Raw genomic sequence first — 18,587 nt, 5'->3', positions numbered from 1 at the left:
AATTAAAAGTTCAGTCCGTTCAGTTCGGTTCAGTTCAGTTGCTCAGTTCTGTCCACCTCTTTGTGACTCCATGGACTGCAGCACTCCAGGCCTCCTGTCCATCACCAACTCCCGGAGTTTACTCAGACTCATGTCCATCGAGTCAGTGATGCCATCCAACCATCTCATTGTCTGTCATCCCCTTCTCCTCCCGCCTTCAATCTTTACCAGCATCAGGATCTTTTCAAATGAGTCCGCTCTTCACATCAGGTGGCCAAAGTATTGGAGTTCCAGCTTCAGCATCAGTCCTTCCAATGAACATTCAGGACTGATTTCCTTTTGGATTGACTGGTTGGATCTCCTTGTAGTCCAAGGGACTCTCAAGAGTCTTCTCCAAGCCACAGTTCAAAAGGATTAAATTCTTCAGATGTTCACTTTTCTTTATAGTTCAACTCTCACTCCATTCATGGCTACTGGAAAAACCGTAGCTTTGACTAGATGAACTTTTGTTGACAAAATAATGCTTTTTAATATGCTGTCTAGGTTGGTCATAACTTTTCTTCCACGGAGCAAGTGTCTTTTAATTTCATGGTTGTAGTCACTACCTGCAGTGATTTTGGACCCAGAAAAATGAAGTCTGTCAGTTTCCATTGTTTCCCCTCTATTTTCCTTGAAATGCTGGGACCAGATGCCATGATCTTGGTTTTCTGAATGTTGAGTTTTAAGCCAACTTTTTCACTCTTCTCTTTCACTTTTACCAAGAGGCTCTTTAGTTCTTTGCTTTCTGCCATAAAGGTGGTGTCATCTGCATATCTGAGGTTATTGATATTTCTCCTGGCAATCTTGATTCCAGTTTGTGCTTCATCCAGCCTGGCATTTTGCATGATGTACTCTGCATATAAGTTAAATAAGCAGGGTGACAATATACAGCCTTGACGTACTTCTTTCCCGATTTGGAACCAGCCTGTTGTTCCAGGTCCAGTTCTAACTGTTGCTTCCTGACCTGCATACAGATTTCTCAGGAGGCAGATAAGGTGGTCTGGTATTCACATCTCTTGAAGAATTTTCCACAGTTTGTTGTGATCCACACAGTCAAATGCTTTGGCATAGTCAATAAAGCAGAAATAGATGTTTTTCTGGAACTCTCTTGCTTTTTCCATGATCCAATGGATGTTAGCAATTTGATCTCTGGTTCCTCTGCCTTTTCGAAATCCAGCTTGAACATCTGGAAGTTCATGGTTCACGTACTGTTGAAGACTGGCTTGGAGAACTTTAAGCATTACTTTGCTAGTGTGTAGCTTAGTTGGTAAAGACTCTGCCTGCAATGCAGGAGACACAGGCTCGATCCCTCGGTCAGGAAGATCCCCTTAAAAAGGTAATGGCAACCCACTCCAGTATTCTTGCCTGGAGAATTCCATGGACAGAGGACTTGCCGGGCTACAGTCCATTGGATGGCAAAGAGTTGGACACGACTTTGTGACTAACTTTCCTTTCCTTTTGCTAGTGTGTGAGATGAGTGCAATTGTGCGGTAGTTCGAGCATCCTTTGGCATTGCCTTTCTTTGGGATTGGAATGAAAACGGACCTTTTCCAGTCCTGTGGCCACTGCTGAGTTGTCCAAATTTGCTGGCATATTGAGTGCTGCACTTTCACAGCATCATCTTTCAGGATTTGAAATAGCTCAACTGGAATTTCATCACCTCCACTAGTTTGTTCATAGGGATGCTTCCTAAGGCCCATTTGACTTCACATTCCAGGATGTCTGGCTCTAGGTGAGTGATCACACCATCGTGATTATCCGGGTCATGAAGATCTTTTTTGTATAGTTCTGTGTATTCTTGCCACCGCTTCTTAATATCTTCTGCTTCTGTTAGGTCTGCTGCAGGGTTGGGGTCACTGGGTTTAGCAGTGTGTGCGTGGGACCGTTTGAAGGAGGTCACCATTATCTTCATTACCTCCACCATAGTCTGGCCCCAGAAAAACATCACGGTATGAGGTGGTAGTGTGGCCGAGCGGTCTAAGGCGCTGGATTAAGGCTCCAGTCTCTTCGGGGGCGTGGGTTCGAATCCCACCGCTGCCAATCCTTTTAGGACTTCCCTGTAGCTCAAACAAAATGGGCTTCCCTGGTGGCTCAGAGGTTAAAGCATCTGCCCGCAATGCAGGAGACCTGGAGAAGAAAATGGCAACCCACTCCAGTATTCTTGCCTGGAGAATCCCACGGCCTGGTGGGCTATAGTCCATGGGGTCGCAAAGAGTTGGACACAACTGAGCGACTTCACTTTCCTGTAGCTCAAACGCTGAAGAATCTGCTCAAATGCTGAAGAACCCTGGGTTTGGAAGTTCCCCTGGAGAAGGTAATGGCAATCCACTCCAGTATTCTTGCCTGGAGAATCCCATAGACAGAGAATGCTGGCTGGCCACAGTCCGTAGGGTCGCCAAGGGTCGGACAAGACTGAGCAACTAACACACACACACAAATAACAGGGAGGGAACACAGCCCCACCCATCAACAGAAAATTGGAATAAAGATTTACAGAACATGGCCCAGCTCATCAGACCAGTTTCCTCCTCAGTCCCTCTCTCCCATCAGGAAGCTTCCATAAGCCACTTATCCTCCATCAGAGGGCAGACAGGCTGAAAAACTCCATCACAGAAAACTAACCAATCTGATCACATGGACCACAGTTCAGCGCAGTTCAGTCGCTCAGTCGTGTCCGACTCATTAACTACCCTATGAATCACAGCTCACCAGGCCCCCTGTCCATCACCAACTCCCCGAGTTCACTCAAACTAATGTCCATCGAATCGGTGATGCCTTCCAGCCACCTCATCCTCTGTCGTCCCCTTCTTCTCCTGCCCCCAGTCCTTCCCAGCATCAGAGTCTTTTCCAATGAGTCAACTCTTCGCATGAGGTGGCCAAAGTATTGGAGTTTCAGCTTTAGCATCAGTCCTTCCAATGAACACCCAGGACTGATCTTTAGGATGGACTGGTTGGATCTTCTTGCAGTCCAAGAGACTCTCAAGAGTCTTCTCCAACACCACAGTTCAAAGGCATCAATTCTTTGGCGCCAGCCCTCTTCACAGTCCAACTCTCACATCCATACATGACCACAGGAAAAACCACAGCTTTGACTAGATGGGTCTTTGTTGGCAAAGTAATGTCTCTGCTTTTGAATATGCTATCTAGGTTGGTCATAAGTTTCCTTCCAAGGAGTAAGCGTCTTTTAATTTCATGGCTGCAATCACCATCTGCAGTGATTCTGGAGCCCAGAAAAATAAAGTCTGACACTGTTTCCACTCTTTCCCCATCTATTTCCCATGAAGTGATGGGACCGGATACCATAATCCTCATTTTCTGAATGCTGAGCTTTAAGCCAACTTTTTCACTCTCTTCTTTCACTTTCATCAAGAGGCTTTTGAGTTCCTCTTCACTTTCCGCCATAAGGGTGGTGTCATCTGCATATCTGAGGTTATTGATATTTCTCCCGGCAATCTTGATTCCAGCTTGTGTTTCTTCCAGTCCAGCGTTTCTCATGATGTACTCTGCATAGAAGTTAAATAAGCAGGATGACAATATACAGCCTTGACGTACTCCTTATCCTATTTGGAACCAGTCTGTTGTTCCATATCCAGTTCTAACTGTTGCTTCCTGACCTGCATACAGATTTCTCAAGAGGCAGGTCAGGTGGTCTGGTATTCCCATCTATTGCAGAATTTTCCATAGTTTATTGTGATCCACACAGTCAAAGGCTTTGGCATAATCAATAAAGCAGAAATAGATATTTTTCTGGAACTCTCTTGCTTTTTCCACGATCCAGCAGATGTTGGCAATTTGATCTCTGGTTCCTCTGCCTTTTCTAAAAACCAGCTTGAACATCTGGAATTTCATGGTTCATGTATTGCTGAAGCCTGGCTTGAAGAATTTTGAGCATTACTTCACTAGCGTGTGAGATGAGTGCACTTGTGCGGTAGTTTGAGCATTCTTTGGCATTGCCTTTCTTTGGGATTGGAATGAAAACGGACCTTTTCCAGTCCTGTGGCCACTGCTGAGTTTTCCAAATTTGCTGGCATATTGAGTGCAGCACTTTCACAGCATCATCTTCCAGGATTTGAAATAGCTCCACTGGAATTCCATCATCTCCACTAGCTTTGTTCATAGCGATGCTTTCTAAGGCCCACTTGACTTCACATTCCAGGATGTCTGGCTCTAGGTGAGTGATCACACCATCATGATTATCTTGGTCGTGAAGATCTTTTTTGTATAGTTCTGTGTATTCTTGCCACCTCTTAATATCTTCTGCTTCTGTTAGGTCCATACCATTTCTGTCCTTTACCGAGCTCATCTTTGCACGAAATGTGCCCTTGGTATCTCTAATTTTCTTGAAGAGACCTCTAGTCTTTCCCATTCTGTTGATTTCCTCTATTTCATTGCACTGATCGTTGAGGAAGGCTTTCTTTGTCTAACTCAATGAAATTATGAGCCATGCCCTGTAGGGCCACCCAAGACAGACGGGTAATGGTGGAGAGTTCTGACAAAATGTAGTCCACTGGAGAAATGAGTGGCAAACCACTTCAGTATTCTTGCCTTGAGAAGCCCATGAACAGTATGAACAGTAAAATGTCACTAGGAGTAGATATTTAATATTTGTCATAATAACATTAGTGATCCAGGGGATTTTTATAAAATGGTACTTACTTAAAATCTGGAAAACCAGTGGATTTTTATGGCACTCTCATGATTATGTGTGCATGTATTCAAAACAGAGCAACAGTTAAAATGCTGAAATCATTGATAATAGTGAGGGCTTTTGAAGTGGAGAAGCCTGAACCAGAGGCTACATTCTGCAGTCAAAGGGAAGGAAATAACATGGTGGAGTGGTGACAGGATCAGGGGAAAACACAGTGCCAGAGAAAGTTTTATTAGGAAGGTTTGCATATCAGAGTGAGGACGCTCCAGACAGGATCTGTAAGCAGTAACTATGCCTCTGCTGGAAGGAAAAGTCTTTAATATAATTCAACTATCCCGGTTTCAAGAACGCGATCCTAGAACATGTTTGGCTGAATCACCAGATACAAGGGATGGGCAGACAGAGTGGGTCTCAAGTCTCTTTGAGAAAGTGGAAGGAGTGTCTTTCCTGGTGAAGGTGACTTCACAATGGCATGGAATAGCTTGATAGGGTGCTTCTTGAGTGAAAATATTTACCTTGGGTAGAATGTGCCCCCTGAGTTAATTCAGAGACCAATCGGCAATTTTGTGCATCTGGTCAATGTCCAAATTTTTGAGGCAGGAGAGACGCAAGGTTCTCAGACTCCTGAAATAAAACTTTTACAGTGGCCAATCACTTTATGTGACAGTGTGGTTTCTTGGAAGTAGCCAATTGTTTGCAAAAAAAACATTAATTTTAACACAAATCAAACCACTCACCTCTTTTGTGACCAAGAATAACCTTTCTCTTTCTCTCAAATCTCTTGCTTTGCACTCAAGTCTCCCTCTACAACACTCTCCCCACACCACCCCCGGATTTAAGTGAGGCACAAAAGCTATTTTACTTCATAAACTGGATTGTATGATCAAATTCATGTTGATTCATCAAAATCTTTAATAGGACCACAAAGTTAAACTACTTGTAGGAAAAGGTAGAATTGCCCCTCAAGTACATAGCAACTGTCCTACATCTCTGAACATTAGTGTCCTAAATCTGTGTTCTTTGATGTTTCCATAAGTGCTTAGGACTCCAGCTATGTATCTCCATTAGCAACATTTTCAAAAGGTAATGCTCTCCCAAGCATACCCAGCAAGTAGACAGGACAAGTAGAAGGAGAAATAAGTTTTCCTGTACTCTTTTTACATCTTTCCTTTTAATAGGACAGGTCCTGTCCTTTTAAACAGGATGGGACCATTTAGCACATCTGCCTGGTGAATGAGCACCTCCTGCCTTCTCATCTCAAGCCTGACACTGGTGAACATCCACTCTGAGTCTCTTAGAAGAGGGCAAGGACACAAGAGAGTGGCTTGCCTCTTTGGCTGGGGCATTCGCTTCCATACCTGTCATCATGGCCAGCCTTATTTGTCTGTGATCAGTGCATTTCAGAGGGCCTTGTGTCCAGGAAATTATGCAGCCAGTCTCTCCTTCATCTCACCACTGGAGAATCTTGTGTTCTTCATGACAGAGGAGGAATTGTGTTCCCCAAAGTACTAGGGCAAGTTCACTTCAGATTTCCCAGCCTCTTAATTTTAAACTTTCTCCAAATCCAGGGAAAACTCCATTGAACTGATTCCTGAAGCTAGTTTGATGGAAGATGAGGTGGGGCATAGTCTAAGTGATTTTCCTGCTCTCTGAACTCTAATTTTCCCCAGTAGTTAATTTTTTGTGTAGTTAAAGACCTTAGTCAACGTAGGAGTGATTTCTCAGTGAGTACAGTGGATGGTTTTAAAAGGCGGACAAATCTGAAACAGAAAAACAGATATCAAATATTAACATATATATGGAATCTAGAAAAATGATACCGATGAACCTATTTGCAGAGAAGGAATGGAGACGCGGATGTAGAGAGCGGACTTGTGGACACAGCAGGGCAAGGAGAGAATGGGAGGAACTGAGAAAGTAGCATTGACGTATGCGTACTGTCCTGTGTCAAATGGATAGCTAGTGAGGCATTGCTATATAACACAGGGAGCCCAGCCTGGCGCTCTGTGATTACCTGGGGAGAGTAGGGGGAGGGGGGAACGGACGATCAAAACGGAGGGGAAACATATATAATTATTACTGATTCCCCTCTTTGTATAGCAGAAACCCACACAACTTTGTAAAGCAACATTCTCCAATTAAAAAATAAAAAGTGGACAGATAAATTTGAACAAAATTGCCGGAGTTATGAGTGACAAATTTCCCGAGAGCCATTTTGGTTAGCGTCAGAGAAATGCCACACAAGAAATTCCAGCTGGAGGTGCCGGGGATTGAACCCGGGGCCTCGTGCATGCTAAGCACGCGCTCTACCACTGAGCTACACCCCCTACAGTTACAACCTCTTTATGAAAAATAATCGAATGGCAATAGCTATCTGCATTATTTTTCAAGAACCGTAGCCCAGTACAACCTAGTTCTCTTCTGGAGAATCTTGTCCATGCTTTTGCCCTCCTCACATGGAGCTCTTGGCTCTACGAGAGTATGAAGAGCTAGGAACCAGAGTAACATCTACTGACTTGCAGTGGTTTATTCTATTCTACTCTAAGGATATAGTTGAATTAAATAAGGTTCCTTACAACATTAAAGAAGACACTAAGTATTGTTCTGAAGATTATAAATTTACTTCCCTTGTGGCTCAGATGGTTAGGAATCTGCCTGCAATGAGGGGAAACCTGGGTGTGATCCCTGGTTTGATCCCTGGGTTGGGAAGATTCTCTGGGGAAGGGAACAAGTCCCCAGTAGAACTGCCTGGAGAATTCCATGGACAGAGGAGCCTGGCAGGCTACAGTCCATGGAGTCGCAAAGAGTCAGACACAATTGAGCGACTTTCACTTTCAGTAACAAAGTATCTAGGGAAGAAATCTGTAAACTGGAAAATGTCAGTAAGATTTGTTTTACAAATCATGGATAAATCAGAAATTTGAAGAACTTATTCCGGACAAAATGATTGACTGGAATTACTGGGCATGAGTGAGGAGGTGGCCAGCATAAAAGGATGCCCAAACCTAAGGGGTGGATATTTCCACCTTTTTCTTGTTTTATGCCATTTAATTAATTGCTTTCAAACTTTTCTTAAATCTAGGAACAAGTTTACTTGAACTGAATCAAGATGCGTTTTCCCAGTGAGTGCTAGATAATGAGCATCATTTACATACCACCAGGTGTAGGAAGGTTTGAGTTTTGAGACATTGAAACTTGGTGGGTTTCCCAAGAGCAAGTTGAAATCCTGCTCACAGAACTCTAGGTTGAATTCTGACCATGGTCAATATGACATATTTGTGGTTTTTTTTTTCCCCGAGCTTTCAAAATTAAAAAAAAAAAAATGGTGCCTTTAAGATATAGCTGGGGACAAAAAGTGGATAATATTATAGTAATAGCAATAGGTTACATTACGTCATTATACCACCTCCTTGATAAATAGACTCCCCAAGAGGTGAAGTAACTAACTGCCAACGGCTCACAGCCAACAGGTAGCAGGGCAAGTTTCAAAGCCAGGCAGACTTCCTGTAGAGCACCTGCTCCACATCTTTTCTTCTGAGATGGGAATCCTGAAGTCAAAAGGCAACTTGAGATTAGTCTGGATTTATTCCTCTTTGAAAATGTCATCACTTATAGGGAAAGAAGTAGTCCTACATAATTAATGTTGAGCAGTTTCCAATTCTCTGGGGAAATGGGAAAGCAAGAAAGCAATGAACTCACAATACTCACCATGAAATAAAATACCTCAAGTCCAGCATTATGGTCTGCAAACCCTGCTGTGACATTTTGTAGGGGACATGACAGCTCTGGTTTTGAGATGGCTAAAGGAATGGAAGACAGAAGAGAGGGGAAAACAAAGCATTCCTGAGAGCTGGGTATTTATTATAGCATCTCTTTCAAATGGGATTTTCCCTGCCATAAAGAGAATGCAAAGAAGCTTTGCACTAGGATAATATCTATCAAATGAATTAGTTAAATGTATGTCCAGTAGCTAGATCTATAGATTACGATAGCTCACTAGGTAAGCTTCCAGAATTTTTTAATTGGGCAAACAAAGTTCAAATCCCTAGGGGCTGAGGTCCTTCTGTTTGAATTTATTCTCCAGTTATTTCTAACTGGCAAAAGTCTACTGAAACCTTGCCTGCTCCTAAAGTTGTATTTACAGTGAGATTCCCTCCTTAGTGGTTGGTAAACTATTGCCAGGGAGACAATAATGGTTTGGGAACATTAAAAGTTTGAATAAATAAAATGAAAACTAGTATTAGTTGACACATGAAGTTTATATGAAGTTCAAATGTCAGTGTCCGTATATAAAGTTTTATTAGAACACAAGCACTTCATTTACACATCTTCTATGGCTGCTTTCAAGCTACAACAGAGTGGCTGCAACAGAGACGATAAGTGGCACCCTTTTCTCTTCCCACTGCTGCTGTTCACGCTATACATCACAGTGATTCAGTGACCATTGCCCAAGTTTTTCAGCGTCATTATTGCATAATATTTTATTATTTTTTAAAATCAGTAGTGCTTACTGCTCACAGGGTATTAATATGTTGGAGTACTATGTAAACTTAAAGAGGTCATAAGATACCTTTATTACCTTGGCAAAAAAAAAAAAGTTGAAAATCTAAAAGTGAGCTTCAGTTATGAACTCCCCATGACTGAAATGTGACACATATTTAACATGCTAACGGAATACACTGTATTAACTCAAAAGACTAGTTTGCCGAAACCCGGGATTGAACCAGGGACCTTTAGATCTTCAGTCTAACGCTCTCCCAACTGAGCTATTTCAGCCACTTGAAATAACAGCCTTTGACTTCTATTTTTTAATAATTAGATTGTCTTCAGCTTTTTTTTTGGATTTCAAATTCTTTAAGCCTGATGGTCTAGTTGTCCAATATACTTGCCTGCCCAGAAAGAACTGGACTCTTTCTTCCATATTTGCTGCTTGGATGAAGTTCCCTCTGGTGTGGGATGGTAGGTGGAGCAGGGAGGCAGAAGAGAGGTAATAGCAATTCACTGGAAAATCTTTCGGCTTCTCCACATCCTGTCAGTTGACCCAGACCCAGTTCAGAAACTAAAAGAACATAAAGGTAGTTTTTTTTTTTTTGGGGGGGGGGTGTCTCTTACTTTTCTCTTCCTCTTGATCCTCCTTCTTTGAAAGTCTCCAAAAATGCTGAGAAATGGAATCCAATAACTCCATAAGTTTGGAAAAATATATATGTACAGTAAGTCCCCTATATGCAAACTTTCGAAGATGCCAATATGCATTCCATCAATGTCAGACATGAGTGCTATTGCAGCTGCCCCTCCACCTCCTATTGCTGATGATCCTTCCACTCGACCCTATCCCACCTCTTCTCCCTCCTCCAGGCAATAACTCTTCTTGCCTGTTCACTTGATGCCAGCCCCCTGTATGCCAGCTGTTGTAGTGTACTACTATACTATACTATAAGATTAAAAATGTTTTAATTTTTTGTTTTTATGTGTTCTTTATGTGAAAAATATTATAAGCCTATAACAGTATGGTACTATATAGTGATTGTATTAGTTGAGTACCTAGGCTAACTTTGTTGGACTTACAAACAAATTGGACTTACCAACTCATTCTCAAAACAGAACTCATTCATATACATAAACATTACCAGACTACATACTCATCACAATAATTCTCAACTGATGGGAAAGCAACTGTTACAAAAATTAGAAAATTTAAAATGGCATATCTCGTTACAACAGACTTTCTTCACAAAAAATCAATAGTTAAATTTTTTATTTAAAAAGTTTTACACAATTTAAAAGGTTACTTTCCAATTTAAGTTATTACAAAGTGAAAGTGTTAGTCATTCAGTCTGTGCAACTCTTTGCGATCCCATAGACTGTAGCTCATCAGGCTCCTCTGTTCATGGAATTCTCCAGGCAAAAAAATAATGAAGGGGATTACCACATTTTTCTCCAGGGGATCTTCTTGACCCAGTAATTGAAGCATGGTCTCCTACATTGCGGTCAAGTTCCTTACTTCCTGAGCCATGAGCTTTGTTCCCCTGGAAACTTTATTACACTCAAATTTGTACCTCCCACTCCCGAACCCTACTACTGCCTTTCCCTCCACCTGGAAACCACTAGTTTGTTCTCTATATCTATGAAGTAACATCAATAGTTGATTTTTTAAACAAGACAAATGATTTGACTTTGACTCCAGATACCAATATTATTTAGTTGTTTATTCAAGGAGCCAGTGCCAGTTTAAAGTGACAAGAAATAATCTGTGTGAGTAGTCTTCCTGGAAAAAACTTCAAGTGAGACTATTTTGTGAGAAGTTGAACAAACGATTCATTACAACATGGAGTGAAATCTGCTACAATAGTTTAGAACTGGTTGCAGCTAATAAATAAAGGTTTATTTGAACAAGTTTTAAAACTTGTTGGAAATGTAGGTCACAATAAGTGACCTACAAATAAGTAGACATTCCCTGCCTTTAACAGACGTCCCTGGCTCAGACAGTAAAAGAAATCTGCCTACAATGTGGGAGACCTGGGTTCAATCCCTGGGTAGGGAAGATTCCCTGAAGAAGGAGATGGCAATCCACTCCAGTACTCTTGCCTGGAAAATCCCATGGACGGAGAAGCCTGGTAGGCTACAGTCCGTGGGATCACAAAGAGTCGGACACAACTGAATGACTTCACTTTCACTTTTCCTGCCTTTATTCAGATACTTGTAAACTTTTGAATGTCATAGGTCATCGAACAAAGAGGTATCAGTGGAATCAATCGTTGCCATTTTTGAAAATTTATCAGTCATATAAAATGAAATCTTTGGCATACCCTGCCAAGTCACTTGGCAAATAAGTCATAAGCCTTAGTTCAGGGCTAAGATTAAAGCCTTGGAGGTGCTGGAGTTGAACCCAGGGCATCGTGCATGCTAAACACTGTGCTCTATCACTGAGCTACATCCCCTGCAGAAGGTGTCTAGGATATTCCATATGGCAAGTTGCCACTATCCCTGGATCAGGGAAGAGCCCTGGGAAGATTCCTTGGAGAAGGGAATGGCTACCCACTCCAGTATTCTTGCCTGGAGAATTCCATGGACAGAGCCTGGCATGCTACAGTGCATAGGGTTGCAAAGAGTTGGACATGACTGAATGACTAACTGGGGGCTTTTTCGAGATTTAAGTTACCCTGCTGTTTCTGAAGGAGAAGGCAATGGCAACCTACCCCAGTACTCTTGCCTGGAAAATCCCATGGATGGAAGAGCCTGGTGGGCTGCAGTCCATGGGGTCGCTGAGAGTCGGACACAACTGAGCGACTTCACTTTCAATTTTCACTTTCATGCATTGGAGAAGGAAGTGGCAACCCACTCCAGTGTTCTTGCCTGGAGAATCCCAGGGACAGGGGAGCCTGGTGGGCTGCCGTCTATGGGGTCGCACAGAGTCGGACACGACTGAAGCAACTTAGCAGCAGCAGCAGCTGTTTCTGAAACCCTCAAGAGAAGAGACTTTGCTTTCTGAATTGAAAAATGTCTGAATACAAAAGAGATCTTTCATAAGCAGAGGACCCTCCACGGACTGCTGCTAGCTGACTTCCTGAGTGGCAGTTCCTGTCCACCACCAAGCATACATCAGGATGAAATATTCTGTTGAATCTTCAACTTCTTTTCTGTCTGCAATGCTCTTAGAAAAATATAAAAGATAGTGGAGGGGAATACAAAGGCCAGTGCCATGAAAACTACTCAGGAAATTTAGGTACATGTGAGGAGATAAGAGTGAAGTGTAACTAATATGGATATGAATTGAAGAGCCTAGTCAGTCATAACTAAACCACTGTGCCTATCATCTTTGAAATGCAGAAGCAGCATTCTGTCCAGGACACTGCAAATCTAGCTCTGAGACCCTTAAGGACAGAAGACAGGAAAGAAGATTAGAAAAGATGCTCCCGTTGATATTGTGCCTGTTTCAGACAGAATGTTTTTCCACAAGACGGTGAACATGAAGGAAGCCAAAAAGAAAAGTTCTTTATAAGACCTCCCCACACCTGGGTAGGTCCTCAAAATCTATCTGTCCCTGGGGCACAAATAAGTTGATGTTTCCTGCCTTTATTCAACTGTGCATCATTGTCAACCCAAACACATATACTTTTTTTGTTTAGTTTGTTTAAAGGAAATCCTGTCATAAGTGGAAGAGGGCAGGAAATCATGTAATTTTAAAAAACTTCTCTAAATGACTGAAAATCAGCAAGGTTCAGCTGTTCCTAGACTCATGTCAGAGAACTGGAGAGTTGAGAGGGGACGGAGAGGAGAGAGGGGGTGGGGAGGAGAGAGCATCCCGGACGGAGAGTGGGGAGGGGAAGACAGCTGCGGGGAAAGAAGAAGCAGCCAAGCCAGGGCCCGAAAACGAGGACACAAGAAGAAAGTTTGGGAATGAGCATTATACACCACTGATACTCGGATAAGGGAGAATGTGGATGTATCCGAAGTCTTTGTCTCTTCTGCATGTCGACAGGTTCGCCGCAAGAGGAGTCTTCCCTATTCTAAGCGAAGTAGGTGGAAACCTATGTCCTACGAGAATCTGGTTTGTTTTGTTCCAGTTATCGTAGTTTGAAAGATACTAGTTGCTCTTTTCCTCGCTGGATAAACAGGTTGAGCACTTTGGAGGGCCCTTGTGTAGCTGAATTTTTGTTTGCGGTGCAGTACTGCCGGAAATTCCCTGGAGTTTTGGCAACCCACTCCAGTATTCTTGCCTGGGAAATCCCATGGACAGAGGAACCTGGCGAGATACAGTTTATGGGGTCGCAAAAAGAGTTGGACACGACTGAGCGACTAAGTATGCACGCACGCACTGCAGGAATTGATAGCTTTATAAAGAGCAACTGGAAAACCACGTCTGGATTCCTGCGTGACTGTAGTGACAGCAATGTTGAGCGTAGAAGCAGGGTCAGCGGGGACTTTGGGCTTATGTATCTGAGGCAGCAGATTTTTTAGCACACTAGCTTTGGAATGTGAGGGGCAAATGAGAAAGAAATGTAAGCCGGACAACAAACTAACACTTTTAAATACAAGTCCAAGAATACAAGTGTCAGCACCTTGGATAGCGCCTCAAACTTTTGACCTGAGGGTCGAGCGTTTAAAATGTCTGAGCGAAGATTCTTTAGCTCTTCCATTCTTGTTTCTTACTCTTACGCAGAAGTCTCCTGAAACCCAGTTTTCTTCTAGAGATCTTTTGGGACATTTTCAGTGTTCTCTACTGCTTTTATACTACACTTCTCCCAGTGGGAGTTCTGAAGAGCCACAGTTTGAACAGAGAAAGTCTATTCAAACAATTACAGTCTGTCCTCCTCTAGATCTTTGTTTTAAGCACAAATGGTATTTCCATCAAAGATGCATGAGAATCAGAAGTATCTGGCTTCACTTTGGCCATTCCTGAAGTCATCATGCAATACTGTTAGCTAAGAATAGTAGAGGTGGGGGCAGGCATCCTAGCTGTGATTGCTCAAAATGGCTAGAGAGAAGATGGCTAAGAAAAACATGGACAAATGGTTTGAGTACACCCGCACGAATTATATCATTGTATTCCAAAGTTGCAAAGAAAACTGTGGCACAAGAACAAGGCAGGAAACTTTGATTGACTCATTCAAAAGACCAAAGGCAGCAAAGACAAAAATGACAACAATAATAAACAAGTCAAAAAACTCTCCTCGATGGCTTACTGAGGTCTCCAATAAAGGCTCTCAAGTGGAGGTGCCGGGGATTGAACCCGGGGCCTCGTGCATGCTAAGCACGCGCTCTACCACTGAGCTACACCCCCTCGCATACCTACGCTGCTTTCTTATGCAAATTACTCATGTGTTCTCTAACATCAATAACTTCCTTAATATGGATGCTAAATTATTTCATTTAACTTAATTTTTGCCACATGTTCATCCAACATTTCCCAGCCAGCATCTTTGATGAAATGTTTCATTTCTAGCATCTCCATTACTATCCTATTTCACTTTTCTAAACCGTGCTGCACAAAATTTCCCCACTTTCCCTTACTTTTTCTGCTCAATAGCAAAGTTAAATTCGTAACATTTTACTCCAAGGGCCTCATCATCACTGTTGAAGTCTGTCTTCCCAAGGAACACAGAAGGAAAATAAAAAGGAAGATCTGGCTCACACAGGATCTCTCGAACCTGAGGCAACAAGCACAACAGACTCACATTATCAGGCTTGAGGACCCAGTGACATTGGCAGCATCATTGAGGAGCACGAAGGGGAAAGAACAGAAACAGAAGGAAAAGCAAAAGTAAGACGTTCTCAGTCAATTATCTTTTAGAAGACATTATTCTTTCAACTGTTCGGGTTAATGAAAGAGTTGTGAACCGAGGAGAAGCAAACCTATCCAGGGATGATCTCTTCTCTGTGCTTCTCTACTCTTCTACCACCAACCATAATTATATTGTACAGTCACCAGAAAGAGTAGGCAATGGATCATTATTCTTTCTGATCAAGTAAACTGATGTTAAGGCTTTTACTTTGGGTGGAGTGGGCTGCCTAGAGCTCTTGTAAATTAATTCACAAGACAATAAGTGATTTTGCCTCACTCACCAAATCTTCAGTGATGTCTAATACGAATGAAACATCCTGGTAAGGTTGGGGGTGTAGCTCAGTGGTAGAGCGCGTGCTTAGCATGCACGAGGCCCCGGGTTCAATCCCCGGCACCTCCACTTAGATATATCTATTTACTGAGGACCGCTACTAATGAAAAAGGTACTGAACGGTAGCAGGTGGTTTGTGAATCTTCAACTGTTACGGTCTACCCAAAATAGCGTCACTCATCCCTCCATGAGTTTTGAAAGAGGATCAGGTATTTGTCATGAGGAATTAGACCCTCAGTAATTTACACAAGTTAGCTGACCGCACATTGGGAAAGTTAAGGATTTTATGCTATCAAGCTTTCCTTGACATAACTCAATACACCCCTCAATACACTGATTCTTATCTCTTTAAATAAAATCATGCCTTTTATTCATAAATTCCAATCACAAAGAAACACCAGAAAAATCATGTAAAGACTTTGGAGTTCAAATTAAAATTATCAGTGGAATAGAGAGGGAGCAAAATGTCCCTGTGTCCGGAGGCTGGCCATAACAGTGAAAAGACCCACTCTCACTTCCTCTCTCTGATTCGTGTATCCATGGATCCTGATGAGAGAAATACATTGCCATTAGTCACTGATGAAGAGTATTTACCATATCCTGGATATCATTACATGGCCTCCCTCACCAAAAGTATTGTCTCTTAGCTCATACCATAACTAAGTATTCAAAAGGTCATTCCACCATCCAATCAGGTTATTTGCTTCAGGGTTAGCGGCCTTATGGTGAGGCCAGTGAATTCCAGAATATTAGCCTATTGCCGATTTTTTTTTTTTCTATCGGAGAAGGCGATGGCACCCCACTCCAGTACTCTTGCCTGGAAAATCCCATGGACGGAGGAGCCTGGTAGGCTACAGTCCATGGGGCCAGTAAGAGTCGGATACGACTGAACGACTTCACTTTCACTTTTCACTTTCATGCATTGGAGAAGGAAATGGCAACCCACTGCAGTGTTCTTGCCTGGAGAATCCCAGGGACAGAGGAGCCTGGTGGGCTTCCGTCTATGGGGTCGCACAGAGTCGGACACGACTGAAGCGACTTAGCAGCAGCAGCAGCCGATTTTTTTTTTTTTTTTTCCTATAAACTGGCTTCTTGTCTCAGAAACAATGCTGTAGGTGATGTTGAATAAGACATTCAGTAAATTCGTGGCTGGTGGTTTTGGCAGAAGCATTGGGGGACATGAAGGGAAATCTATATATAGAATAAGTGTCTATTCCAGTGAGATTAGATATACATTGTGCCCCTAATACAGAAGTGGTCAAATGTAAGGAACCTGACACCAGGGTAGGTAGTTGTTCCCCAGTGGAATCATAGCCCCCAAGTGAGGGCTCAAAGTTTGTGATGTTGGTAGTTTAGTCACTTAGTAGTAGTTTAAACTACATTATTTTGGTGCACAGAAGTCTATGTTGCTTCATTCATTACTAGAGAAATGTAAGTCAAAACTACAATAAGGCATCACCTCATACCAGTCAGAATGGCTATCATCAAAAAAATGTACAAACAATAAATGCTGGAGAGGGTGTGGAGAAAAGGGAACCCCCTTGCACTGTTGGTAGAATGTAAATTGATACAGCCACTATGGAGAACAGTATGGAGATTCCTTAAAAAGCTAAGAATAAAACTTCCATATGACCTAACAATCCCACTAGTGGGCATATACCCTGAGGAAACCAAAATTGAAAAAGACACACATACCCCAATGTTCACTGCAGTACTATTTATAATAGCTGGGACATAAAAGAAACCTAGATGTCCGTTGACAAATGAATGGCTAAAGAAGATTTAGTACATATAAAAAATGGAATATTACTCAGCCATAAAAAGGAACTCATTTGACCCAGTTCTAATGAGATGGATGAACCTACAGTCCATCATACAGAGTGAAGTAAATCAGAAAGAGAAAAACAAATATCATATATTAATGCATGTACATGGAATATAGAAGGATGGTACTGATGAATCTATTTGCAAGGCATCAGTGGAGATGCAAACATAGAGAACAGACTTGTGGACACAGTTGGGAAAGGAGAAAATTAAGAGGGTAGCACTGAAATGTATTCTTTACTGTATGTAAAATGGATAGTGGTGTTGCCCAAATGGTCTGGGAGCGAGCGATGAGAATGAAGACAGAACACGAAATCTGGTGCAACAGGTCAGGGGACCTGCAGCCTCTATTGGACTGAGGTGCAGAGTCCACTCTGAGTCTAGCTTTATTCCTAATTGCAGACTACAAGACTTTTTTGATCTTATCTTTCCCAAGACACTATGCTGACATAGTCCAGAGCTCCTTGTTTTCACCCCAGGCCGTTCTCTTTTGGGCTAGTCTTGGGAACGATCAGCAAGTGCGTAGGCAGCATTCATGTCTGATGCCAATCTGGTGTTCCAAGGTCCATTCTTTCATGATCCAGTCATACTCCCTTCTGAGTCTGGCCTTGGGGTTTGTAACAAGGAGATTATTCTTAAGAAAAACATGAAAAATAATCATTAACACGGTTTCTTAATATATGCTGTTTTTCCAGGTGCTATTTCTGTGGAATTTCTCAAGGCTGTGAAAGGACATTATTAGGAATTCCCACTACATATTGGGAACTTGCTGTAGGATGCAGGGAGCTCAAACTGATGCTTTGTGACAACCTAGAGGGGTGGGATGGGGTGGGGTGTGGGAAGGAGGTTCAAGAGGGAGGGGATGTGTGTATACCTGTAGCTGATTCATGTTGATATATGGCAGAAACACAATATTGTAAAGCAACTATCCTCCAATTAAAAATTTAAAATTAAAATAAGTATGAATAAAAATTAAAATACATATGTAGAACCAAAAAAAAGTAGTCTGCATTGCTGAGCCTATATATGACCTCTGTTCTTGTCATCATGGTTACTTTGTTCACAAGCTCATTGGGCAAGTACAGTGGTGGCCAAGGAGAAGCTTCCAGACATCAACAGAATGTGTCATTGTGTTCAACTGCCTCCAAGGAGGTTGCTCTCTGTAGAGCATTTACTTGAAAACAAATATCCTTAGGCTCTGCACATTTGGGGGATTCTGTCTACCCGCCTATTTACCAGACCTCTTTGTCACCACTTTTGCAGTTTTCTCTCAATAATTTTCTCTCCAAGCCCCTAATCACCTGCCAAACTATTAGCCACCTCTCATTAACTAGTGTAGATATCTACCCTACATCTGTCCTTCCAAGCAAAATGAACAGTCACATACCCTGCTTGAAGTAATGCCTACTGAGAGGGTTTACCTTCACTGGCCTACAGGTTCTATGGAAGCCGCTCACACTTGTGTGGTCCCAGTATATGAGCAG

General features: G+C 42.3%; 5 non-coding genes across 5 annotated transcripts; 2 read left to right on the top strand and 3 right to left on the bottom strand.

Moving 5' to 3' along the window:
- The first annotated feature begins 1,976 nt into the window (after positions 1 to 1,976).
- Positions 1,977 to 2,058, top strand: TRNAL-AAG (transfer RNA leucine (anticodon AAG)). The gene has a single exon. It is a non-coding gene; the product is annotated as a tRNA-Leu (tRNA).
- A 4,863-nt stretch (positions 2,059 to 6,921) lies between these two features.
- TRNAA-AGC (transfer RNA alanine (anticodon AGC)) lies at positions 6,922 to 6,993 on the bottom strand. The gene has a single exon. It is a non-coding gene; the product is annotated as a tRNA-Ala (tRNA).
- A 2,376-nt stretch (positions 6,994 to 9,369) lies between these two features.
- Positions 9,370 to 9,442, bottom strand: TRNAF-GAA (transfer RNA phenylalanine (anticodon GAA)). The gene has a single exon. It is a non-coding gene; the product is annotated as a tRNA-Phe (tRNA).
- Positions 9,443 to 14,375: 4,933 nt separating this feature from the next.
- On the bottom strand, positions 14,376 to 14,447 carry TRNAA-AGC (transfer RNA alanine (anticodon AGC)). Its single transcript has one exon. It is a non-coding gene; the product is annotated as a tRNA-Ala (tRNA).
- An 829-nt stretch (positions 14,448 to 15,276) lies between these two features.
- TRNAA-AGC (transfer RNA alanine (anticodon AGC)) lies at positions 15,277 to 15,348 on the top strand. Its single transcript has one exon. It is a non-coding gene; the product is annotated as a tRNA-Ala (tRNA).
- Positions 15,349 to 18,587: the final 3,239 nt, after the last annotated feature.

This window comes from Bos mutus, chromosome 23 (assembly GCF_027580195.1).
Source record: "Bos mutus isolate GX-2022 chromosome 23, NWIPB_WYAK_1.1, whole genome shotgun sequence".
Classification (NCBI taxonomy): domain Eukaryota; kingdom Metazoa; phylum Chordata; class Mammalia; order Artiodactyla; family Bovidae; genus Bos; species Bos mutus.
Note: the sequence above shows the minus strand (reverse complement) of the source record. Positions and strands in the feature narration are given on the sequence as shown.